Raw genomic sequence first — 26279 nt, forward strand, 5'->3', positions numbered from 1 at the left:
AGTACCATGCAGAATAAAGGGGCTGAACATTATTATTTCATTTATTTAACAAACATTTAGTGAACACATAATATGACCTAAGCACTGAGAATTAAAACAGTGATAAGATACACTATCCCTATCTTCAAGGGTTCACAGTCTAGGGAGATAAAAAAGGAAACAGACAAGCATAACACAGCATCGTAAGTTCTGTGTTAGAGGCAAGCCCACGAGAACAACACAAAGTCCTCCTCCAGGAATGCAGAGTATTGTCAGGAAAAGCTTCATAAAGAGCTGACGCCAACCCCTAAGATGGGTCCCAGTTTCTCCCCTGAACATGCCTGGCAAGGAGGAGGCACATCTAGAAGCTGCATTCAGTCCTTCAGACCTAATGCCTGCCATTAATACAGAGCTGGGTGTGCCCCGTCTTCCACATCAGGACACGTCAGCAAACCCCATCCACGTGCTGGCTTCTCCCACTGGCTCAGCCCTCCTGGTAGCCCATCGCTGAGTTGGGGGCTGGGCACAGTGGGTAAAGGAACCACACTTCCCATACCTCCCCTCCTCAGTAACCTCAGGAGACAGCCATCAGTGTCAGGTTGAGTCATTCAGCATTAGTTACTAACAGGCCTGGCTCTAGACTCTTCACTGCTATCACTCACTTCTACACAGGGACATTATGTTCTGGGAGAAAACGGTTCCGTTTCATGCCTAAAATGGTGCCAAAGCAAAACTGCTGCGTGTCTCCTGGAGAGGGATGGGTTCTGGTACCCAAACAAGCAGACCTAGGAAAGCTTGGGGATCCGCTGCTTGGAGGACTATCTACCTGTCCTCCTGAATTCAGTATGAGCTGTGAGATCATCCCACAACTACAGAGCCCTCTGCAGAGTGACCACAGGAAGCTATGTGTGGACAAAGGGGGCAAGAATACACAGTCACTTGGGTTATCCTGAAGAGACCCCAGGGATCTGTCCAGTTATTCAAAAGCACATCTGGAAAGAATTCACCTGCCTTGAATCCTGCTTGCTCAACAGCAAAGTGAATGAAAGTGCCACGAAATGCTCAATCATAGTGATCTTTACAGTTGCTGAGGCTGAAAGTTTTCCCACCTGAGCATCTTAAATGAGACAAATTGCATAATAGGATAATAAGCGTTGTTGCTGAAAGATGCAATCACAAAATAAAAGGACCTTTCAAGATCTGAGTATGGTTGGTAATTATCCAGGAATGGAATATAAAGAAGAGCAATTCCAAGGTTCCTGCTTCTTCGCCTTATCGTGAAACTGAGATGGCCAAATGACAAAGATTACTCTTTCAGTTACAATAGACCTTCCTCTGTCTTCGGCAACAATCTGTTCCTTTCTGTTAACTACTCTGCTGTAGGTCACTCACTGTCTTATCAGTCTAATCTCAAATGCCACAATTCACAAAGTTGCTACTTGTTCTTTCCTGCTCTGAAAATTAAACTTCTACCTGGTAAGATGCACAGCAGAAAAGAATGGGGAAAAATAATAACTTGTAGTTCTTTATTGTCATGGCATGTATTTGTTTATCTGAATAAGATTTTTGCCTGATAAGAGAGGTATCCCTCCAAAAAAGAGTACTAGTAAAGCTTGGTTCACTAATACAAAAAGTAAGACCTGAGAAAAATCAAATATGTAGTTAAATGTAAAAATACATTGCTCCAAATAAATAATACATGGTCTCAAATGAATAAGCCCAAAAAGTTGAGAGAGTCATCAAATAGCTAAACTATTTACTTGTTGCCAGTTTAATAACATTAACCGCAAAAACAATTAGAGCTGCAGATTTTGCAAACATTCAGATTAACTCAGTAGGAGAGTCACAGGTCTTGGAGTCAGCCTTGGGTTTAAATAACACCATGATGTATGAGCTTTCAAACCCTGGAAAAGTTCATCTCTCTTAGCTTCCTTCCCTGCAAAATGTGGGAAATACCTTCTTCATAGAGAGAGGTTTTTGAGGATTAAGAAAGAGTTATATATAATGTATAGACAGAGGAAGGATTCCACAACTAGCTAGTTTCCTATCAAATTCTCTGCCCCTAAATGGTCAAAGTAAATGTCCCCAGCTTCTCAACCCACAATGGACCCTATTTCATATATCAAATTCTTTCCATTATTACACACCAACCTCATTTTGCCTTACAATACTCCACAGGTCAATTCTCCTCTTCAGCAAAACTTGATTTTCTTATATATTTCCAACCTCTCATTTTATTGCTCTCACAAATACCAACGCACCACTGCCACCACCATCATTTCCCAAAGTAGTTCACAAGGGATTTTGCTAGGAGCAATGGAGCAGGAAAGGAGGCAGGCGGTGGGGGGACTTGAGTCTTTAAAGGAGGTAGTGGAATCTGGTTCAATTTTTATTTTTTTAATCAATCAATAATATTTTTTTCCTTCCAAGCAGAACGGTTTGAGAATATGCAACTGCATATCCAAGGAGTATGTATAGCAGCTGGTGACAATCAGATACTCAGCTGAACACTGCCAGTAATCATGGTGGCTTAAAATTGTTTTATTCTTACACATATATTATTCCACTCGTACTCATAACGGGCCACTGGTTTAAAAAGAGAAGCACAGGGAACACTGATAGGGAAATTCAACAAATTAATGGGGAGACAAACGTAAAAACTATAAGGCTGCTCCTTACTGTACACGTTACATTCACCTACTCAAAATTCTTTCGTAGAAAGACAAAATGTCTAAACCTACATTAAAAAGATCCAAGATAGTGACAATTATATCCAACATGCCCTATCATCTGGGGGGACTATGCTGTCCTTGCTAACGAAGTTAGTGAGGTAGAAGGGGCAAAGTGAGAACTCTTAGTCCTATCCTGCAAGTTCAAAGGCATGAACTTCTCTGGTCCTCAGTTTTCTCATCTCTAAAAAGGAGATGTTGAATAAAACTCGACCTAGGCAAAAATCATCAGTGGCCACTGGATGGTCTTCCCTCTTGACCCCGAAGCACCTGAATCAGATTTGGGAGCGGCGTGGCCATATGACTCTCTTAGCCATTGAAACAAAGGGGGAAGTGTGCTGGCAATTTCTGAAAAGACTATTGCTTTTCCAGATAAAACTGACAGATGCATCAGGAGCTACTCCTTCCCCTACCTTCCAGCCTTACAGATGCACTGTTGGTAGTTGCAGCCACCTTGCTAACAGAAGGAAAACAAAAGCCAAGAGAAGAACAGAGACACTTGTCCTGATGCCTTTGAGCCAACGAACCGATGCCAGAAGCAGCTGATCTCCAGACTTCCTGTTACATGATTGAAATAAGTTTCTACTTATTTTGCCATTGTCAGTTTGGTGGATTTTGTTTGTTTGCTTGACTTGGTGGCAAGCACATTCCTAACCAATGCACTGCTCACCAGATGCACCAGGCTTAGAGAACCAAACGGTTGTCTGTAACCAAGAACGCAAAGCTCCTCAAAGCTCCTAAAAAACATTCATATGAAAGTTTAAAGGAAAAGGAAACAAAGAGTAAAGTAAATTTTGTTTTCTTCTCCTGCCCACAGAATCCATCTATTTTATATTTCTGTAAAAACCAGCCCTCTGCCTGATTTTATTTCAGGATCAGAATCTCAGGATTGGAAGGGGAATTCATTTTAACCACCTGAGCTCTCTCCAAATAACCTATTGAGCAGCTATCTAGCCTCTGCTTGAATTATGCATAATGATGAGGGATTCACTACCTCTAGAAAGAGCCCCTAACCATATTTGGACAACTGTTTTAGAAAGGTGTTTCGTATATTACCCTGACATTTCTACCATTTGTCTTCCTTCCACCTCCTGAGAAATACACAACAGAGAGAATCTCTTTTATGAATGAGAGCCATCCAAATGGTGGAAGGTAGCTGTCACATCACCTCACCTGCACAGTGATGTTCACCAATTCCTTAACCTCTCCTCCTGGGAGAGGCAACAGGTTTAATGCAGCACCATCCAACAATGCAAGCCACACACACAATTTTAAATTTTCTAGTGACCTAAGCAGCCACATTTTTAAAAAGAAAAATGAGGTGCAATTACTCTTAATAATTTTTCTTTTTTTTTTTTTTTTTTTTTTTTTTGCGGTACGTGGGCCTCTCACCGTTGTGGCCTCTCCCGTTGCGGAGCACAGGCTGTAGACGCGCAGGCTCAGCGGCCATGGCTCACGGGCCCAGCCGCTCCGCGGCATGTGGGATCTTCCCGGACCGGGGCACGAACCCCTGTCCCCTGCATCGGCAGGCAGACTCTCAACCACTGTGCCACCAGGGAAGCCCCAATAATACTTTTTAGGTTGCCCAATTGACAAAAATATGATCACTTCAACAGATACTCAAAATAAAGTAAATAATTATGAAATATTTCACACTTTTTTTTGGTACTAAGCCTTTGAAATCCAGAATGCATTTTCCACTGCAGGACATATCCGTTTGAAGCAGCCACAGGTTCACTGTTCAAAAGCCACACATGGGAGGCTGCCGTACAGGACAACACAGGTCTAATGGAAGAACGTGCTGTTTTCTGTACATGGACAACATGCACTGTTTGGTTACTCAGATAAACTGGCAAAACATCACAATGCCAAGTTTCTTAACCTAGAGTACTGCACAGATCTCTTTTAAAGGAGTGGGGAGCGGAATTAAATCTCATGGACCTCTGAGACTATGTCCTTTAACTTCCAGGGGTCAATGCTCCCCAACTGAGAAACTGTCTTCAAAAGTGTTTTTTTTTTTTTCCAGCTAATCCTCAAAATAAAAACATGCAAAAAAGACTCTATGGCGTATAGAATTTGAGGAGCTCTAAGATCCCAGTTTGAAAACACCCTTGGAACAGAATCAGGGGGTCTTTATTCTCATTTTGATTCTGCCACCAAACTAAGTGGTGACCTGAAAAAAACACAATTTATTTTTCTAGGTCTCTTTTCTCTAAGGGTGCCCCACTTTCCCACTAAGCAACACTGTTCTAAGCATTCACAAACCATCCTTTCAATAATCCATTCTAGAACTCTACCCACAAATAGCATGAGGCTCCCTCTCAGTCTATGGGGGGGGGGGGGTTTCCGTTTGTTTTGTTTTGTTTTTGTTTTTTAATTTTTTTTGGAGTATGGTCGCTTTACAATGTTGTGTTAGCCTCCACTGCACAACAAAATGAATCAGCCATGCACATACAGATACTCCCTCCCTTTTGGGCTTCCCTCCCATTTAGGTTACCACAGTGCATTAGGTAGGGTTCCCTGTGCTATACAGTATGTTCCCCATCAGTTGTCTATTTTATACATATTATCAGTAATGTATATGTGTCAATCCCAGTCTCCCAATTCCTCCCACCCCTCAGTCTATGGTTTTTGAACCCATATTCCTCACTATTGAAACTCAGGATTGCATTTACCTTCATTCATAATTGTGATATTTCTCCACTCTTCAAAATTCCATAAAAATAAAACAATAATTAATTATCCCCAAGTTCCTTCAGTGTCCTGGAATACAATTCTTCTGGATCAAAAATCTTACACTCATTTTGAGCAACTAAAACGTCTCTTACATTTTACAGGTACGTATTGAAGATCTACTGTATATGCCAACAGAATGGGAATACAAATGGGACATGAACAAGACAGGCAAAACCAGTCCCTGCTTGCAAAGAGCTGACAATCTAGTGCTGGGTGAAAGATAATAAACAAGCAAATAAGTGAGCAGGTAGTAAAGAGTGACATAGTAATACAGCTCACACTTGAGAGCATATCATGTGCCAGGCAGCCTTCTAAATATTAACTAATTGAATCCTCCTAACAGCTTTATGAAGTATGTTGTTATAATCAACCCCATTTTTATACACGTGAAAACTGAGAAACGGGTTCAGTTCTAGAAAGAACAGAACAGAGAAATTGTGAGGGAGAATGCCTGGTGCACTACTATAGCCTGGGAGTCATGACAGGTCTCTCTGAGGTCATCTAGAGCCAGCCGCACAGGGATCTAGAGGAACAGTGTTCCAGAGAGAGGGAACAGCAAGTGTAAAGGACCTAAGATGGGATGAACCTGGCAGGATAAACCTGGGGGGCTCCAGGAGCAGAAAAAAACAAAATGTGGCTAAACCATAAAGAGGAGGGAAGAGTCACAGGAGGGGAAGTTGAAGAGGTGGGAACAGAAGCCAATTTATGATGAGTCTGTATTTTATTACAAGTACAATGGAAACCCACTGGGGGGTTTTAAGCAGGAGAATGACATAAATTTAAAAATTTACATTTTTTAAAGATCTCTGGTTGCTATGTGGGAAGAACAGAATCAGAGAAACCAGTTAGGGCAGAGAAGATGAAGGCCAAACAGCAGCTGAGTAATTCAAGTTTCCCTCTGCCATCTGTTCACATTATAATACCAGCCGAGAGCAAACTGGCTTGTTTCCTTTTGCTTTGTGGCCTGTGCTTACCTGTCCTGCTGCTGGAGTCACCTGCTCTAAGTTACACTGAGAACCAGAGAAGAGTTCAGGACCACCCTTCAGATCTCTTGGCTTGTGATTCCAACTTCCACACAAATGAAGGAAACATGTACAACACAATATAAATGGCAAGCAGAGCAAAAAACAAGGTCAACACAGTCAATGATCGTCTTCAGCTGCTACTGAATTATGCCCAAAATGTTCACAGCACTTCTCTCTAGAAACCATTCAAAATTCAAAGCCAAAGGGTTCAAATAATACTCAAAGGCCTGAGACTCTACTAAAAATGTTCTAATTCTCATTGAAAAGATAATATTAATGAATATCTAAGCATGCTGATGTATATAGTCTGTAAACACTGCCATTAATAATTCCTCCCATCCCTGAATGTGCATGATCCCCACTCCATCAAGAGGTGACATTTACTTCCCCTCCCTCTGAATTTGTGACTCATTTTGAGCAACAAAATGTGGTGAAAGTGATGCTGTGCCAGGTCCAGATCTAGGCCTCAAGAGAAGTGACAACCTCCATTTTGACACGCTTGGAATCCAGCCACTGTGCTCTAAGGAGGCTGGTCTAGATACCAGAGGAAATGAGGCCTTATTGAGGAGAGCAAAGTTGTTCCTGTCTACAGCTAATACAAGACATGTGAGTAAAGGTGCCTTGAACATTCTAGTCCCAGCCAAGCTCCAAAACGAAAAGCATATGCTATATTGATGACACTAGCCAATACCACATGGAGCAAAACAACCACCCAGCTGAGCCTGGCCAACCCACAAAATTGTGAGAAATAATAAACTGTTACTGTTTTAAGCCACTACATTTTAGGATGGTATGTTATGCAGCAAGAGAGAACTGAAATAAAATGTGTAAGTTGTTGATTTTACAGACCCTTTGCAAATCATGAATGCAATATGAGGAAGCTAAACAGATCAAATAGACCAGGAAAATCCATGCATGAAGATACTTTATTATTGCTTTGTTTCCTTGGGAATTTAGCATTGCCTCTTCTGATTTCTAGGCATACGCATTTGTTTTACATTAGAAGCTGAAGTACACTCATTTCTCATATTTAATTAAATTTAACACATTTTTATTAAGAATCTCTTATGTACTGTATAGGCAAATAAAAGATGAATTAGACCCAGGCTCTGCCCTCTAAGAGTTTGAATTCAAATGAAAGAAATACATGTACACAAATACATCCAGTTGAAGCAGAATGTCCTTATGTGATAATCAAGTCATGTAAATATTAAGTACAATGGAGGAAATGGATCATTCATGTGGGATTTCAACATCACAACAAAACATGGGATATTTCAGATAGAAATATGAACAGGAGTAAAGACAAAGAAGTGGTAATAGTACAGAGTATTTTTCAGGAATGGCAAGTTCTCCTACAACTGAGGCCATGTATGACCCAGCCACTCTAGTCTGAATGAATCACTCCCTGTGTAAGCCCTAATTTAGTGCTTATCACATAGCGCTAGGAAGAAGGTAGTATGAAGGACCCAAGGTTATAAAACAATGACCCCTGATGTCAGGGTATTGAAACAGATAATTTATGAATGTACCATGTACACTTTCGTTTCTCTTTCACTCTACCTTGCAGGCAGCCAGCAACACCATCTGTTCTTCACTTTGCTAAATCCTTCCCCTGTTTCAAGGTTCTACATTCACTTACCCATTTATTCATCCAACCATTTTTTATTGGGCACCAGTTATTTGCCGGGCACTCTTCTTGTTGCTGAGGATACAATAATGAACAAGGCAGACAATGGCCCTGCCTTCATGGAGATAAATGGTGATGAAGGGTAGAAAGTAGACAGGGTAGGTAGTCAGGGAAGGCTTGAGGAGGGCATATCTGACCAGAGATCTGATTGCAGTGAGAAAAGAAGCCATGAGAATATCTGGGGAAAGAGCATTCCAGATAGAGAAACAAGCAAATGCAGAGGTCCTGAAATGCCTGCATATTCAAGGAAGGAGGCCAATGAGTGAGGAAAAAAGAGGCAGAAAAGGAGCTGAGAGGAAGCAGGGACCCAGGTCACGTAGGGACTTGCAGGTAATCGGTTTTATGTTTCATTGTGATGAGGAGCCTTTCTCTTTACATCTTTTCCCAGACCCAACAGCCTCTACTGATCACTTCTCTTTCTGTACACATTTCACCTGTACTTGTATTTGCCACTCAGTCTATGAATTTCTATTCATCTCTTACGTTTCAGTCCTATTTTCTCAACTATGTCTCAAGGGCAAGAATTCTGTCATATTCGCCTCTGCATTCCCAGGGCCTGGCACCCAGTAGAGCTCAATAAATCTCTTTGGAAGGTGATAATGATGATGTAATCCCTTAGAGTCCCTTCCAGCTGTAAGATCTATGATTCCTTTGAACTCTTTCGACAAACTAGTTTGCACAATGACTCAGAGGACTGACATCTTTCTAGATATTATGAGATGAGATTACAGTCATGCCACTTTTAGGGCACTACATGACTGGAATGGAGGACCTCAGAGATGGTGTTTAATTGGTGCCCCCATTTGGAATGGGGGTACCAGTACATGAAACTACTTATTAGTATTTGTACTTTAAACCACTTGAACCTTAGGAGAGGCATAAATTACGATTAAATAAATGCTATCCTGATGTGATTCCATCATCAGCCATTAAACTTGGCCTCAAATTCTTTGCTGCTTCTCCCACTGAAAGGTGGAGGATAATTCCCCTCACTTTGAGTCTGGGTCAGTCTTGGTGACTTACTCGACCAATAAAATGCAGGGAAAGTGGTATTCTGGGACTTACAGGGCTATGTCATAAGAAGCCTTGAGCCTTAAAGTTTCCACCCACACCTTTTGGGAATGCTCCCTCTAAAAACCCAGCTGCCATGTTGTGAGTAACCCAAGCACATGGAGAAGCATGTGGCAGTGTTCAGACTAACAGCTCCCAACTGAGCCCCCTGCCAAGAGGCAGCATCGACCGTCAGCCATCCCAACCCCAGGACCATACATATGAGTGAAAAAGGCATCTGAGAAGCAGATCCTCCAGCTCCAACCACCTCAACTGACAGCATATGGATCAAAGACAAACCACCCAGCTGAGCCCTTCCTGAATCCCTAACCTTCAAAATAAAATGGTTGCTTGAACCTGCCAAGTTTTGGGGTAGTTTGTTAGATAGCAATCGTTTTATTTATTAAAAAAAAAAATCATCATAGAACATCACTACTTACAGAGTGTCTCTCCCCCAATCGTTTTTCAAAATGACAGATACACACAGTCCAAGGTTTGTCCTGTATCCAGCAGCTGCTCTGCTCAGAGATTTGATTCTTAGGACATGAGGAAGACAAATTAGGTGACTTTGAATGAGTACCCTGAATCAATCTTACTAATAAGATTGCAGGCCAAAACAAAAGTCATCTGAAAGTTATCCAGTGCAAAAGCCATAGCATACATTAGATTATACAGATCGCAGAATTACTATTGGGCAAATTATACATAGTTTCACTCAGTCACCCTGCAGGTAAGAAAACAGTTTACTACACTACTTAAAAAGCATGGGTGGGACTTAAAACAGAAATGAAATGTGTACATTTCCACCGGGAATTCCCTGGTGGTCCAGCAGTTAGGACTCCACACTTCCACTGCAGGGAGTCCAGGTTCGATCCCTGGTCCGGGGAACTAAGATCCCAAAAGCTGTGCAGTGCAGCCAAAAAAAAAAACAAAAAATAAGATCCAACTGTTAAGCTATGATTGCATGCAATACTAAAAATCTCTGAAAATTATTCTCTGTCAGACGCTACCTGAATGGAAAACACTCAATTGCAAATGGTCCTCTCCTTTAAAACATCCTTTTGTTTGTACAATGAAGTTCTATTATGAAAGCAAAAGCTCCTCAAAATGGGCAGACATTTTTACCTCCCTCAGTGTGAATATCACTTCTCCCCAAAAGCAGTCATTTCAGACCCTGCAAGTGAGAGGCTCCCGGGAAAGCAGCCTGCTCATTTTATACCCCTCCAACTCCTCCCTCCCCCCCACTACCTTCTTCAAGTCATGTTTGGTTCATCAAAAAAATATAGGAACATTAAGAGCACCTGAGGAGTGGGGAGAGGGTAACCCCAAAAGAACAAATTTTGGTCATAAATGCTTTAAAGCATCAATTTTTCACATAGACTATGACTTTGAAGTACATCTAATCATATTCTATCACTCACATTTTTCATAATATGATCACACTCCCTATGACTACACCATTTTTTAAAAATCCACAGAAGAAAATGTCTTATCAAGAAAATACCCTATAAGCTAGGGGCATAACAATGTGAAAATGGCAAAATGCTTTTAAGAGAAAAATATCATCTTCCAGATTTACAAGTATATATTTGCTTGGAAATTAATTCATTAGCAGTAACAACAATAAAAACATAACAAAAGGAACCAAAAAAATCAACATTTATGTCACTGGAAGCTATATGGGTACATGCATTTTTCTAAAGAGGACTCCAGAATTTAATCAGAGAAGAGAAAGTGTATTAACCTCTGCTAAGAATAGTCAGTGAAAGACTAACCATTTCTTTCACACAAAAACCATTCCTTCAGCAGCAGTAAATCACTAATTCAGCATAACACATGTCTAAAAACATATGTATTTATATTCCTATACTACATTACATTTCTAAAACTGCTTAAATGGCACAAGTGGCTGGTAACACCATCAAAAGTAAATAGAGTGACATTTTGGTTATGTGGCTCTGACAATAAAACGGAAGTTAAACAAGAATTTAAGAAATGAAGCAGAGGACATAAATTCTGTTCTTTCCATTTAAGTCAGAACATTAGCAGCTCCATGTCTTCCAGTTCTGGGAGCTTTTCTTACATGTTAAATTCAAAAGAAAAGGGATGTGTTCAACCTAAACTAAATAATGAAAGCAAGTCTGACTAAATGCCAAACCACATGACACTAATTGCACCTTCTGTACGAAAACCTGCTCAATGGTCTCTCTAATGCAAAAGCTCAGCTGATGGGGGGGAAGTGAATGGGGGGAATTTCAACTTTACCACTTAAAAGCACTAAGGTGGTCTGTCTGACATGTTCAGGCAAACAGGAACCTATCACCAGGGTACAGAGGACTTCTCTTTCCCATTTGAAATGGTCCTGACTCCGCAAAAGACCTGTTACTAACACATGGGCACACAAAAGGGAATCCATAGTATATAGGAATTTAATCACAATGTTCTCAGAGTCCTAAATATGGGAAAAAATTAATAATCTTTTTTTTTTTTGCAGTACGCGGGCCTCTCACTGTTGTGGCCTCTCCCGTTGCGGAGCACAGGCTCTGGACGCGCAGGCTCAGCGGCCATGGCTCACGGGCCCAGCCGCTCCACGGAATGTGGGATCTTCCCGGACGAGGGCACGAACCCGTGTCCCCTGCATCGGCAGGCAGACTCTCAACCACTGTGCCACCAGGGAAGCCCTAAAAATTAATAATCTTAAGCATCAAATTATTTCACTTAATTAAGTAATTTTTTTCAATTTCAAGAACCTCTGTGATTACCTGGTGCTTTAATGCACCTACTCAAAAAATAATTACTGATGCCTTCTATGGGGCAGGCACTGTCCTTGGCTCTGGGATGGAGGGTAAACCAAACAGTTACTGCAACCCCACTTCTCAAGGAGCTTACAGTTGAAGGAAGGGTAACTCACTAGTCAAGTAAAAACAAGTCCCATCAAGTGCAGAGGTTAGTTTCAGATTATGTTAGATGCTATGGAGGAAATAAAGCAGAATGATGATATGATAGAAAGTGACTTGGGAGGTGTCTAATTTGGACTGACACCTAAAAAAGTGTCCAGAAGGGGCTAGTTCACAGCAAAACTAGGAGCCGGGCATACCCGACCGAGGGAAGAGCTAGAACAAAGCCCACAAGGAGGACTATGGTGGCCAACTGGACAGACAACGGAGGCCTGCAAGGCTGTAGCACAGTGATAAGGCAGGAGAACGTCAATGGGATGGGAGCAGCCCACCACAGTGGCCTCATGGCTCTGGGCAGGAGCTCCGATCGGATTCTCGGGACAATGGGAAGCCACTGGAGGAGGATTTACACAGAGCAACAACATAATCTGGTTTGTATTTTTAAAAGATGGTTGTGGCTGCTGTATGGAAAATGGATTGTACAGGGAGTCCATGTGAGGCTACTGCAGTCATCCAGGCAAGGGAAGGAGACTAGCAGACAGATATGGGGGATATTTTAGAAGCCCTGCTCATGGGATAGACACTGGGGAGGACGGTTGGTGCAGCGCAAGATGAAAGAAGGATGAGTTCTACGTGCCTGGCTGGAACCATGGGAATCAAGATTTCTGTTTGGTATAGCTCCCTCATTTCTTCTCCAGTTGGAGAGATGGAATTAGAACCTGACCTTCTACTTCCTAATCCAGAAGTCTTTTAATTAAGAGTGTTAAATTCAGATTTCCAAATTAATAATTTCCAGTTTTGCTACTATTATTTACACAAAGGCTCAAAATAATTTCAAGATAAGTGTGCATTAAAAACCAAAAGCAGGGCTTCCCTGGTGGCGCAGTGGTTGAGAGTCCGCCTGCCGATGCAGGGGACGCAGGTTCGTGCCCCGGTCCGGGAAGATCCCACATGCCACAAAGCGGCTGGGCCCGTGAGCCGTGGCTGCTGAGCCTGAGTGTCCGGAGCCTGTGCTCCGCAAAGGGAGAGGCCACAACAGTGAGAGGCCCGCGTACCAAAAAAAAAAAAGAAAAAACCAAAAGCATACACGAATCTACACATGTTACATAATTTCATAGAGCTGCACACACACACGCAGAGTACACGTAAAAACTATCCCGATGATGTATTTAATAGTATTAAATCAATGTCAGTTTCCTGGTTTTGGCAATGGACTATGGTTACGTAAGATATTTTCATCGTGGGGTGGGAGGGGAACGGGGACTGAGTGTAGGGTACCTGGGAACTGTTTTACTGCACTTGTCTTAAATTATTTCAAAGTAAAAAGTTTTTTCTTTTTTAAATCTTGTCTAAGGACACAGAACTGGTAGGAAACAGGAAACATCTGAGCCTAGATCACCTGATTTCTAGTCCTTTTGATTATATTCTCAATTACTCAGCAGTTCTTTTCTTAAATTAAACTATAGTTGATTTACAATACTGTGTTAGTTTCAGGTGTACAGCTTCAGATTCTTTTCCATTGTAAGTTATTACAATATATTGAATATAGTTCCATGTGCTATACAGTAAATCCTTGTTGTTTCAAATGTTCTTTAAATTAAAAGGATCTTATATGGAAAAAAAAAAAAGCAATACCTAATTGGCACCTCTTTCCTTCATGGCACCTGTTTTCTTACTTTTGCAGGGGAGGAAAAAATTTTCCTTCTTCCTTTCTAGGTTCTTTGGCTGGCCTAATAATTAAATTGACCTAAGACAGATTAGCAGCAGAAAAAGAAATTTAATTTTACATGTACTGGAGCCCCATAAAAATATGAGACCCAAGGGTGAGCAGGGAGATTGAGCCTTATATAGATTCCTGAGCTAAAGAATGGGCTAGGAGTCTGGGGCTTCAAAGGGGAAGAGAGTAATTCTCAGGACAATAAGAAGACCAGATGTTCAGTAAATAGATATTTGCCCTGCCAAACAGATAAGGTCATTCTGATAAAAAGTTATCTCTGGTAATAGCTCTCTTTCTGGGCCAGGGCCCCTGTCTAAATTCTTGTAGATAGTTAAGGGAGAGCTAAACGTTCTTCTTCAGTCCGCTGGGCCTTGATTCTCTTCAGCTCAAAATAATCCACATACCAAAGGAGCACATGTGGGGGCAGCCTATTCTGCTCCCCTTCACCTTCTAAAGAGAAACTGCTGTTTTGTCCTGGGCGGTTTTCACTTCTGCCCTCAAGAACACAGCATGCAGTCAGCAACCTTGGAGCCAAGATCTGCATTTGGCTGGTTGTGGGAGTCTGTAGCAGGTGTGAAACACTGTAGTAAAATAATTAAAATGTCTATGCTTTCCTTTCCTGAGTGAGTTGAACAAAACAATGTAAATGATTTAAGCCTTTGTGGAATGAATCAGAATGGAGCTTACCAAATCTGAATGGCCCAGAGTGTGGAAAAACCAGTGACCTCGGAGTGGGAGATTTTATCCTATTTGTCCAGGACCACTGCTCTCATGGCCCTGCAGAGAACCATCAATAATGCCAAAGACCAACAGCAGCATTCCCATTCGCAGGCCACCACAGCACCTATACGGTGTGCTGGCCTGAAAAGGGCTGCGGGGTTTTTGCTTGCTTGTTTGTTTCGTAGAGTGTACAGGAAGGGTGGAAGGAACAGTGGGACAGTGTGAACCATGCTCTAAGAAGCCTGGAGGGAAGCCTGGAGGCAAGAAGACCATGAAAAGGAGTCAAAGAACAGGTGGAGACATTTCCCTTTCACAAGGGAAACTGCAGAGTCATGTCAGGTAGAGCCACAGTTGGATGCCACCTCGAATGTGGGATTTTCAGTCCCCCGTCAAAGCCTATCACTATCAGGACCTAGCAGCTGCACCAACCTGAAGCCAACTCAGGAAGGATTTTCTTAGTTACGATGAGTAATGCAACGCAAGTCTCGAATCTCAACTAAAATCTGGGGAAATCAGGAAGATATGGGGCAGTTACTGAAGTCAGCCCTGGAAGATGGGAGGTGGGAGAGTTCTTCTCTCTCCCTAGGCCAGTTTCCTCACACTCCAGCCTCACTCCACTACCCTATCAAGCCCAAATCCAATCCTTAGAAAACAAGATCATCCACCAACTCATCTTCTCTCCCTCATCTGTCTCTCTCTCTCTTTTTAAAAAAATATATCAATTCTTCCTTTGAACCAAACAATCTATGTGCTGTCCTTCCCCTCACAGAACCCACTCATTCAAGAACCTACTTTGTAAAGAGGTCAGGTATATAACTCAGAAAACAAAAATGACATGAATGAGAAGACTAAAGGCAGGAGGAGGAGCTGGATTTACCGGGAAAAATTCGTTCCATTTTCAACATGATGGGTTTAATGATCCAGCAAGGCACCCTGAGAAGATGTCTAGGAGAAAGTACTCAGCATCTACTCTGTCTGGACTGGCTTCTTCCCTAGTAAGCAATGACTACATTCCATAAAACCCAGTGTCACCCTAGAAGCACTTCCTACTTTATCCTCCCCACCCCACTGAGACCATGCCTTCGTGTTGCATGCTCTGGTGGACCTCCATCCATTGGTCTTTCTTTGTAGCCTGCTGTTAAATGTTCAGAATTTCACATACATGTCACCCCTCTCCTGTGGTAGCGATTACAGACTCCTTGTTCTACCTTCTATTTCTGATGAAATCCGCTGATGCCTTTTGGAGCCCACAGCACTCTGTGAACACTCAAAATGTATTGTTAACAAATGCCTTAAGGGCTTGAGAAACCCAATACAGCCACACTTCTGAATAATAGAGAGAAATCGCACAATGGCTATCTCGGAGAATGAATGGGAAGAAATTCTTACCCTTGCTTGGCATTACTTGTCAGGAGGTTTGAGTGTCAGTGATAATTTCCTTTAAAAGACATGAAAACAAAGACAAGGTGGGGGGTTGTAAAAAAAAAAAATACACAAAACACCTAATGGATGGGAACAAAAGGCAAATGCTCATGACTGCAAACCTTGCTCAACTACTTTTGTGGTTAGTACTTAAATGCTAACATTATCTCATCACCCTAATACTTAAAAATCTTGAGACTAAACCATGAGTGAGTATCCACGATAAGCTGAAATTTAATCCTGGTGTGAATGTGCACAGTACAAAGGAGTTTTATCTGTTTGGTTTACCTAATTCTTCTTCTCTTATGTACAATTTTAGAAATGAAAGAAAAGGTTCAATGGCTCTGGTATGACAAACCTCTTCTGGCAAAATTTTAGTCAAAAGAAAGGGCAAAGATAATGACATACTTTCACAGGAAAAGTCTGCCCTGAAGAAAGGCCTCTCCGTTTTGGGTTTTGACTCTCAAAACAATTTTAGAACTAAGCATTAGCTTTAATCCAGCCCTCTGGTAAGCACCAAGAAAAGAAAGGTAAACAAAGCTGATTCCTGTCGTGCAAGACTATTTTCCGGCCCTTCTCACTCTTTATACGAAGAATGGGCAGACTTCATCTGTAAAGGTCCAGAGTAAATATTTTTTAGCCTTTGCGGGCCACAGGGTCTCTACTGCAGCTACTCAGCTCTGCTAGCACGGCGTGAAAGCAGCCACAGACAACAGATAAACAAACAAGCGTGGCTGCCTTCCAAGCAAACTTTATTTATAGACACTAAATCTGAATTTCATATAATTTTCACAGGTCATGAAATCTTCTTCTTTTGTTTCGTTTTTGTTTCAATTCTTTAAAAATAGAAGGACCATGCTTAGCTCACAGGCCATGCTACAACAAGTAGTAGACTGAATTTGGCTCACAAGGATTTGGCCATAGTTTGCCAACCCCTGCTTTACAGCAAAGGTAAGTAGCAACGAAAAGTCAAAATGAGCTTAGAAACTCTTCAGCCTGTGTCTCAAAGGAGAAGTCCGTTGGAGAAGGAAAGAAGTAAGGAACAGAAGGCAAATGAAACAGGAGAAGGGATGCCCCGTGAGAGATTAGGAGACTAGCCTGAGGGAGAGGAACCCAAGCAAAGGAGGTGACAGCTGGGGGGCGGGGGAGTACTTGGGGAGGGGAGAAAAGAAGAAAGAAGCAGGAGGCCAAGACTCTAGGGCACTTGTGGGAAATGAAGGGGTAAAGGGGAAGTCAGCTAGTAACTAGCCCAGGGGCTGGGCTATAGATTAAACTGTAAGAAAGCTGAACTGCAGATTAATGAAGGAGCCCAGAACTGAAGAACCAAGGCTACTTACTATGTGCACAAAACTATTCCCTTAGCAGGCAAGGAGTCGTGTTGTTAGAAGTCTCCTGTGGTATGTGCATGTTGGAGGGGGTGATTTTCATTTTGCTTTTACTTTGTACTTTGTACTTTTTACTTTGTGTTCCTAGGAATATCAGTTCAAAGGGGCCGATCCTGAAAGCCTCAAATCTTCAGTCTTTGAATTCCCCTCATCTTTAAAATGATTTGGCCCTGGGCAGAGCTGGGCTTCAAGGGTTCTGACTGCTGTACCCACTCCTATACTTAACCTGTACCTCCACAACTGGAATTTTCAGCAATAAGGAAGTTAAGGAACACCACCCCCCATGTGAGATTTCATTATTACAACAGTTACTAATAATGCTGATAAAATGGATTAATACCCAGACAGACAGTTCAGAACTTATGCTACACAGAGACCAGAACAAACTCTGTTTTAAGTTTGGTAAAATGAATGGCTAATGGCTGGTATTCAGCAAACACTAAATAGAAACCACTAAGAAATGCCAAAGAATCACTTTCACGGAGGGTCAAGAACTAAAGAATTATCTGCTGCCTATCCAGGATGAGCTGAAAACTAAGATAAAGTTTTTCAAAAAGCAATAATAGTGTTATGGGCTGAACCAGCCTCTCCAAAATTCATATGTTGAAACCCTAACCCCTAATACCTAAGACTGTGATTGTACTTGGAGTCTTTACAGACGTAACTGAGTTAAAATGAGGCCATTAGGGTGGCCTTAATCCAACCTGCCTGGTGTCCTGATAAGAGAGGAAATGAGGACACATGGAGAGACACCGGGATGCACACACAGGGGGATGACTATGTGAAGAGGCAGCAGGAGGCCAGTCATCTACAAGCCAAGGGGGCCTCAGAAGAAAACAAACCTGCTGACAATTTGATCTTGGACTTCCGGCCTGCAGAACTGTGAGAAAATAAATTTCTGTTGTTTAAGCCACATAGCCTGGGTATTTTATTATGGCAGCCCTAGCAAACTAATATAAATAGTTATGGTACTTAGAGATTAAGAGGGAAGTGAGGGGAGCAAATAAGGCTACCACAGATCACTCATTCAACTAATGTTTATTGGTCCCACTAGGTATCTGTCAACATGTTAGGTTCTGAGTCTATAAGGTTGTAAAACTAAGTTCTTGCCCTCACCAAACTCATAGTATGCTTGAGGACAAAACTCTAACATAGTATGGATGTGCCATAACAGAAATATGCCCCAAGCCCTCTGGAAACACAGAAGAGGAGTTTCTCAGCTAGCCATGAAGGGGTCATGCAAAGCTTCAAGAAAGAAGTGATGTCTGGAATAAGTGCTTTAAAAAAAAATAAAATAAAATAACAATTAACAAAAAAGCCCACTTTTGGGACTTCTCTGGCTGTCCAGTGGTTAAGACTCCATGCTTCCACTGCAGGGGGCACAGGTTCAATCCCTGGTTGGGGAACTCAAAAAAAAAAAAGCCCATATATAGGAATATATTTTTGAATTGGAGAAAAATAAGTATCATTGAGGAGGAGGAAGTTTGATGTGTGAAATGAGGGGTCGTATTTTGGCCATGTTGAGCTAAGGTACCGAGGACTGGAGTGCAGCTATCTATTTGGGCTGGAGACAGAGATTTAGAAGCAGTTCTTACTGAAGTGGTCATCGAGCCATGAGTACAGATGGGCTTTGCCCAAGAAGAATGGTGCCAGTGAGAGGAGAGGAAAGATGTGACAGAACTCAGGAGAAGACAAGCATTTAAGAGGCAAGCAGACTAAGAAGAAGTTGAGAAATAGTAGATGGAGAGGCAGAAGGAAAAACAGGACCAAGGAAGGAGGCAACATCAAGAATGAGAGAGTGGCCCCCAACGTCAGATGCTGCCAAGACAGCAAGTGGCAACATGAAAAATGTCGATCGACCTAACCAAAGGTCACCGATGACCTCTGTGAAAACAGCTGTAAGGGGCAGAAGTCAAATGACTACAGCTTGAGAAGTGAATCACTGTGTTTAGATGGGAGGAGGTTCATGAAAACCCATGGAAATAAAAGCTTCCTGAGTCATCTTCTGGGATGGATGATGGGGAAGAATCAGACGATATGGACGTAGTTGCAACAAAAATGGTAGAGGGATGAGGGTGGGAGGCTCTCACTCTGTCCTTCCAACACCCCTGGGAGCTACCTGAACACAGAGGAGAAAGGTAAGAAGTACAGCAAGGGAGAAAACGGCATTTACTGTGGGGTACCGGCTAACATTAAAAATACTACCTACAGGGCTTCCCTGATGGCGCAGTGGTTGAGAGTCCGCCTGCCGATGCAGGGGACACGGGTTCGTGCCCTGGTCCGGGAAAATCCCACATGCTGCAGAGCGGCTGGGCCCGTGAGCCATGGCCGCTGAGCCTGTGCGTCCGGAGCCTGTGCTCTGCAACGGGAGAGGCCACAACAGTGAGAGGCCCGTGTACCGCAAAAAAAAAAAAAAAAAAAAATACTACCTACATACGCTTTAGAAGATGTGTTCATATCTCCTCTCATTTAACCTGAACAACTACTCTTGGAGAACAGCAAGAGGCAGCTCTATTTTACAAACAAAGGAATTATATTCAGAGAAAAAAATAATAATAATCCCCAAGGTCAAACAGCAAACAAAAGGTAGAAGCAGGACTCCATCCTGAACCTAGACCCACATCTCCAAAAGCTTACCAAGCATTTTCACTAAAGGAAATGCTATGTGGCCCTGGGCTGGGTCTCAGCTTCCTAATCTTTAAAATGGGAACAATAATATTATAGTATCTACTTCGCACTACTGACAAATATACAGCACCTAAAGGAGCTGGCTCACAATAAGTGCCCAATACCTGTGAGTCACTACTAGCTTAAATTCAACGAGCATAATCTGTACATCAACCATACCTCCTGTGTATCCGGTCTTGGTGAATTTCAATAAGCGTCCAAACCAGAAACCTGGGCGTCATCCCAGAATCCTCCGTCTCCCTCAGCCCAGGGTCCAATCAGGTAACGAGTCCTTCCCCATCCAGTGCTTCTCAACCTTATTTTCATTATTGTCTCCCTAAGAAGACTTTTTAGACATTTTTTCCTAGTTGTATGCCTCCTATGGAATTTTACTAACTAACATTCAGCAAACATTAACTGAATGTGTAATATATGCCAGGCTCTGTTCTAAGTACTTTACATGTATCATCTCATTTATCTGGAGCACCTTGAGGGCAGGGATTATACCTTAACTTTTGTATACCTGTTTAACTCCTGGCACGTAGTAGATATTCAATAAGTGTTTGCTGAAATCATGCAGGAAGCAAAGTTCTGGTGTTTCTCATACCTGCTCTTTTCTCTGACTTATCCAGCCCCTCCTACAATGGTTTATGGTATTACCCTGGTAATAAAGAGTGAGGGGCGTGGGATATGTCTATTCTGCCAAAGGTTTTAACAGTTTCTTTGAAATATACTGATTTGTTTAAAAAAAAAAAAAGGTATGCGGAATGCCTTTCCGAGAGCAAGGGGGAAAAATCTAATCTACAATTCAGAACACTAACATATTTACAAATCTAGTCAATTTGAAGGACATCAATATATCTTAACACGCCACAGGCAAAGGCTTCATCACCTATAGCCCAACAGTTTGGGAAAAACAGTGAAGAAGAAAGATTTAGAAATGTAGTAGTATTTAAAAGCATACAGACAGGAGACTTTGAAAAAATCAGGTTATATAATAATCTAGTGCAATACTTTGAAACAGAATACTCACAGAAAGATAAACAGAAAAATACTTTAAATGGCAGAGTGAAAAATACCACTCGTAGTTCCCTAAGAGTCACTGGAGAAGGTCATTTAAGTCCAGGGCTCCCACACCCACCCTCTGCTAATTGAAATAGCAACGAGCCTTCATAATAATGTGAAAAGACTACTTCAGGTTGATTCAGAAAGTTTCACTCTCTGAAGAAAAGTATATATTTTTACACACACACATATAATCTGAATTTTTTTCTTTATTTGGCATCACATGGATTTCAGTGTTAGTATCAATAACAACTTTCTCAAAATGACTAGCGCTCAGAAAAGAAAGAGCTTCTAAAACAAAATTTCCTGTGGTAAAAACCCAAATATTGCATTTCACTACTCATTTATTATAAACCGTGGTTACCTCTGGGCAATAAGATTATGGGTGATTTCCATTTTCTTGATATCTTTCTAGAGCTTTTTTTTAAACAACAAATACGTGTTGCTTTTATATTCGGAAAGAAAATCCATTTTCACTTTTTAAAACTTTCTTGTTAAACATTAACAGCATCAAATAACATTTGTCATTAATTTACAAGTCACTTTCATACAGGGCAGCTAATTTCCCATTTATGATAAGAAATATACATATTTTAAACCACTATATCTGATAAGTACAGTAAGGCCCCAAAATGACTGACATACCCCCCAGGAAATGTGAGGTCTCTATCTCCTCTCTTTGAATCTGGGCTTTGGGACAGCTTAACTGAAAGAACACAGTGAAAGGCAACACTATGCCAGTATCCGGATCCAGGACTTAAGAAACAAGCAGCTTCTACTCCCTGCCCTTTGAAACTCAACCACATACTGTGAGGAAACCCCAGCTACCTGTAGAAAGGCCTACGTGGAGAGAAACCAACAAGCAGCACCCATTTACCAGAAATGTGAGCAACCCACCTGGGAAATGGATCCTCCAGCCCCAGGTAAACCACCACAATTGGGACGGGGTGAAACAGAAATGAGCTGTCCCACCTGAGCCCTGGCCAGACTGCACATTCATGGGTAAAATACATGACTGTTATTTTAAGCCACTAAGTTTTGGAGTAGCTCGTTACACAACAAAAGATAACCAGAATACTGTATTATATCAATACTTAAGTACTTGCCTCTACCTTTCCCCAGTTGCAATTTAAACTCTCTGATGGGAATTCCCTGGCAGTCCAGTAGTTAGGATTTGGCGCTTTCACTGCTGGGGCCCCAGGTTCGATTCCTGGTCAGGGAACTAAGATCACACAAGCTGTGTGGCACGGCCAAAAAAAAACCTAAAATAAATTAAAATAAATAAACTCTTTGAGGGTACTACTCTGCCTTTACATTCATCTTTATAGTCATTCCTTCATTCATTCAATAAACCTGAGGATTAACATGTATCTAGCACTATGCTAGATAGATTCTGCAAGTACAGAGAAAAAAACAGCCTCTGGGCTTCCCTGGTGGCGCAGTGGTTGGGAGTCTGCCTGCCGATGCCCCGGTCCGGGAAGATCCCACATGCCATGGAGCAGCTGGGCCCGTGAGCCATGGCTGCTGAGCCTGTGCAGCCGGAGCCTGTGCTCCACAACGAGAGAGCCCACGACAGTGAGAGGCCTGCACACCGCAAAAACAAAACAAAAACAAAACACAGCCTCTGCCTTAGAGAAGACTGCACTCTTTTTGCAGGGAGGAACAAAGAAAAATAGACAATGACAATCATAATCTCAAAGCCTTAGCAGAACAGCCAGCAATGGTAGATAAAAAATGTTGCCTAATGAATGAATGAATGAATGAGCTTCTAAGAAGTACTTCGGGATTTATGTACTATCATCCTTTTACAGATGAGGTGCACCAATTAGCAATGTATTACTTCTTGCTAATACAATGTATTCACCCTATTTGCCCTGCTTTGTGATACTGGGGCTGAACCCTGCAAACATTTCTCCTTTGTCAGGTGGTGCAGTGTTAGTTTTCATCAGTAGAGGGCACTAGAGGGATACTGCAAGGCCATTGCAGAGGAAGGGGCTTTTCATTCTGGTTCGGGATGCTTTATCCCCCCTGAAGTGTACTACTGCCAGTGGTGTTTGGGAAACAAAAGGTGCTCACTATCCAGGGAATTTCTCTACCACTCAGCAGTCTGCTTTCTGAGAATCAACTCTGCTCTACCCACATTCTCTAACAAGTTTCTCAACCTGGTGGGCAGCTCCTACAGACCAGCTCCAGCCTGGAACCTCTGGCTAGTTCCCTGGCCACCGGCAGGCTGCACACTCATGTGGCAGTCACTTCACCTCCAGTGAGGTCTGAACCACAGCCTTGGGAGTGGAGAGGGGCCTTGTGCAAGCTCGTAGTGCCTTCAACCTGTACTCTCTTCCAGCCCTAGAAAAAGTAGCTTCTTCCACTTGCTATTCCTGTATTCCTTGGAGACCTCTTTTACCTCTGTCAGTAGTTAACCATTGTTAACTTTTTACTAGTGTATAATTCTTTATATTAAATTTTCCTTATTCAAATAACTAGTGGTTTTTGTCTCTAGAATGGATCCTGACAGACACATGAAGGAATAAAAGGGCTCAAATAGGAGAGGCCTGAAAAAAGCACATTTTCCCATGGCACCATCAAATTGAGACTAATTGAGAATAAAAAGAAATTGAAAGGGGAGAGACAAGTTTAAAGACTCAACGAACAAAAATTGCCATGTCAATCTCTTTTTAAATCTTTGTCTAATCACATTTCTTAGAAAACGTTTTTTATCCTCTTTGGTATATCTTTTAATCTCCCATTTGGTAAACTGTATAAAAAACAAACAACAAAAAAAGCATGAAAATGTTGGCCACAGGTGAGACCCAAGGCAAAAAAGGGTCAGGAAATAAAGAAGCTGTGCCTAGCCCAGGTCAGGTAATCTAAGGCACATGACTCCAATCAGAACCGAGAACTGGAATTGCCTAGTGATCAATAAGACTGGAAGACCAGACTGTAAGTGTTCAAATCTCAGCTCTGCTACTATTGAGCTGTGTGACTTTGGGAGATTTATCTACTGACAGTAATAGTACCTACTTCAAAGGTCTATGAGGATAAAGTGAGTTTATATATGTAAAGCCCTTAGGCTAGAACTCAATCCAAATTCTCCTTCTAACCTCCTCTCTACTTCAACATTCTCAATCCATTTTTCCCCCCAATATCGTCTGATTTTGAAAAGGTTTTAGAAGACCTATCTTCTTTCAAAAACTGTTCTCCTTTACTCTTCCTACCACCTCTGGCCTTCAACCTGGGCCTTGCTATATTAAGATGTAGAACAGGGACTTCCCTGGTGGCACAGTGGTTGGGAATCCGCCTGCCAATGCAGGGAACACGCGTTTGAGCCCTGGTCTGGGAGGATCCCACGTGCCACGGAGCAACTGAGCCCGTGCGCCACAACTACTGAGCCTGCGCTCTAGAGCTCGCGAGCCACAACTGCTGAGCCCGCGTGCCACAGCTACTGAGGCCCGCATGCCTAGGGTCCACGCTCCACAACAAGAGAAGCCACCGCAATGAGAAGCCTGCACACTGCAAGGAAGAGTAGGCCCTGCTCACCGCAACTAGAGAAAGCCCGTGCACAGCAACGAAGACCCAACACAGCCAAAAATAAATAAATAAATAAATTTATTTTTTTAAAAAAAGAAAAAGAAAAAAGATGTAGAACATTCTCCTTCCTTAAAGGGCTACCAGTTCTTTCCAGGCCCACAAGTGTAGAACCTGTTAAATATAAAAAGAATGGGCATGATACTGATGAAAACTAACACTGCACCACCTGACAAAGGAGAAATGTTTGCAGGGTCCAGCCCCAGTATCACAAAGCATGAATGAGCTTTCACCTCTTCCTTTTGGAACTGTCCCTTCCCCACTCCAGGTGACTCTGGTGTCCTAAGGGAAGGGCTCATGACTCAGCCTAGGCCAACCAGGCTCTGAACGTCGAGAGAAGACAAAGTGGAGGAACTGAGCTGGAGATGGTCATCAATGCCCAGAAATCCCCAGGGTTGCCTGACTCCTGCCTTTACTGAACCCTGAAATTTTAGCAACTACTTCAAAGTTGTGAACTACCCAGTGCACGTTAGAGAAATTTCCACTTTTGCTTATGTTAGCAAGAGGTCTACTGGTTGAACCAAAGAGCCCACATACATGTTTGACTGATACGCATCTCTTAGTTCCCTCATCTGTAAAGTCTCTGAGGTACCTTCTGGCTCTAACCTTCCCCAGTTCTAACAACAGGGCAAGTCCCAACAGATGTGCTCTGCTTGCTCTGTAATTCTCCGTAACAACTGCACCATTACCACTCAGCCCCCATATACCTTATGGACAAATGGTGGGACTGAGAGATGCTTCAAAAGTCTTATATTTAGGTTATAAACCCATTAGCTCTCATTTGCCACTTACTACATCTCAGCAGTTTTATTTTGGTAACAGTGTCGCCACCCTCTCTGCTATGGTGCTGAGCATAAATAGAACATGAACATTTCCAGGAATTGTCAACTTGGCGCTTCTCACAAAGAGTTAAGATTTCTTTTATAATGCTAACAAAAGTAAAGCCTAAGACTAAAACCTGCCCCAAACTTCTAGAAGCTACATTTCCTTCTCAATTAAAATTTACTGTTTGGAAAAGTACAATGTACTCTTTTTTCCCTCTGGGGGAAAAGTCCTCCAAAGAATCATATTCATATACTCCTTACTGCTCAAACTGAGGAACAAGTATAAACACAGCTGCCTGTTAAAATTAAGTAAAGGCAAACATTCCTGCAGCTAGCTACAACAGCAGCCTACAAGTTTGAACTACACCCATAAAAAGAGAACACTACCTTGCTAAACGTACAGTTAAACTCGGAGGCCACGCCACCAGAAAAGCTGGTTATTGGAACTGATGACTTTCCATAGCATGATTTAAGAGCTGGAAAAGTGGGACCTGATTCCAGAACCAGGAGAGCCAACACACCATCTCCTGATCACAGCCAAGAAGACTGAGTCTTTTTTTTACTCTCAAGGTAGCAAGTGGGATGGAAGCAACCCAAGGGCCCTGTCCCTTGGCCCCCTATGGCCTCACATTAGACCCTACCCCTCCCCGCCCCCCCAAAAAAAAGATAAAATGAGAGATGGGGAAGAGAGAGAGACCAACCAGAAATTAGTCTTTGGACAACAGGTGGGAAAGAAAAAGACCCTGTGGCTGCATGTCTGGGAGAGCCTGGAGTAGCGGGGGAGGAAA

The 26279-nt window shown here is 42.2% G+C and overlaps 1 protein-coding gene across 4 annotated transcripts in view; it reads right to left on the reverse strand.

The window, feature by feature from the left end:
- CRADD (CASP2 and RIPK1 domain containing adaptor with death domain) overlaps positions 1-26279 on the reverse strand; it is a 192007-nt gene that overhangs the window by 155364 nt on the left and 10364 nt on the right. The window lies entirely within an intron of this gene.

This window comes from Phocoena sinus, chromosome 10 (assembly GCF_008692025.1).
Source record: "Phocoena sinus isolate mPhoSin1 chromosome 10, mPhoSin1.pri, whole genome shotgun sequence".
Taxonomy (NCBI): Eukaryota; Metazoa; Chordata; class Mammalia; order Artiodactyla; family Phocoenidae; genus Phocoena; species Phocoena sinus.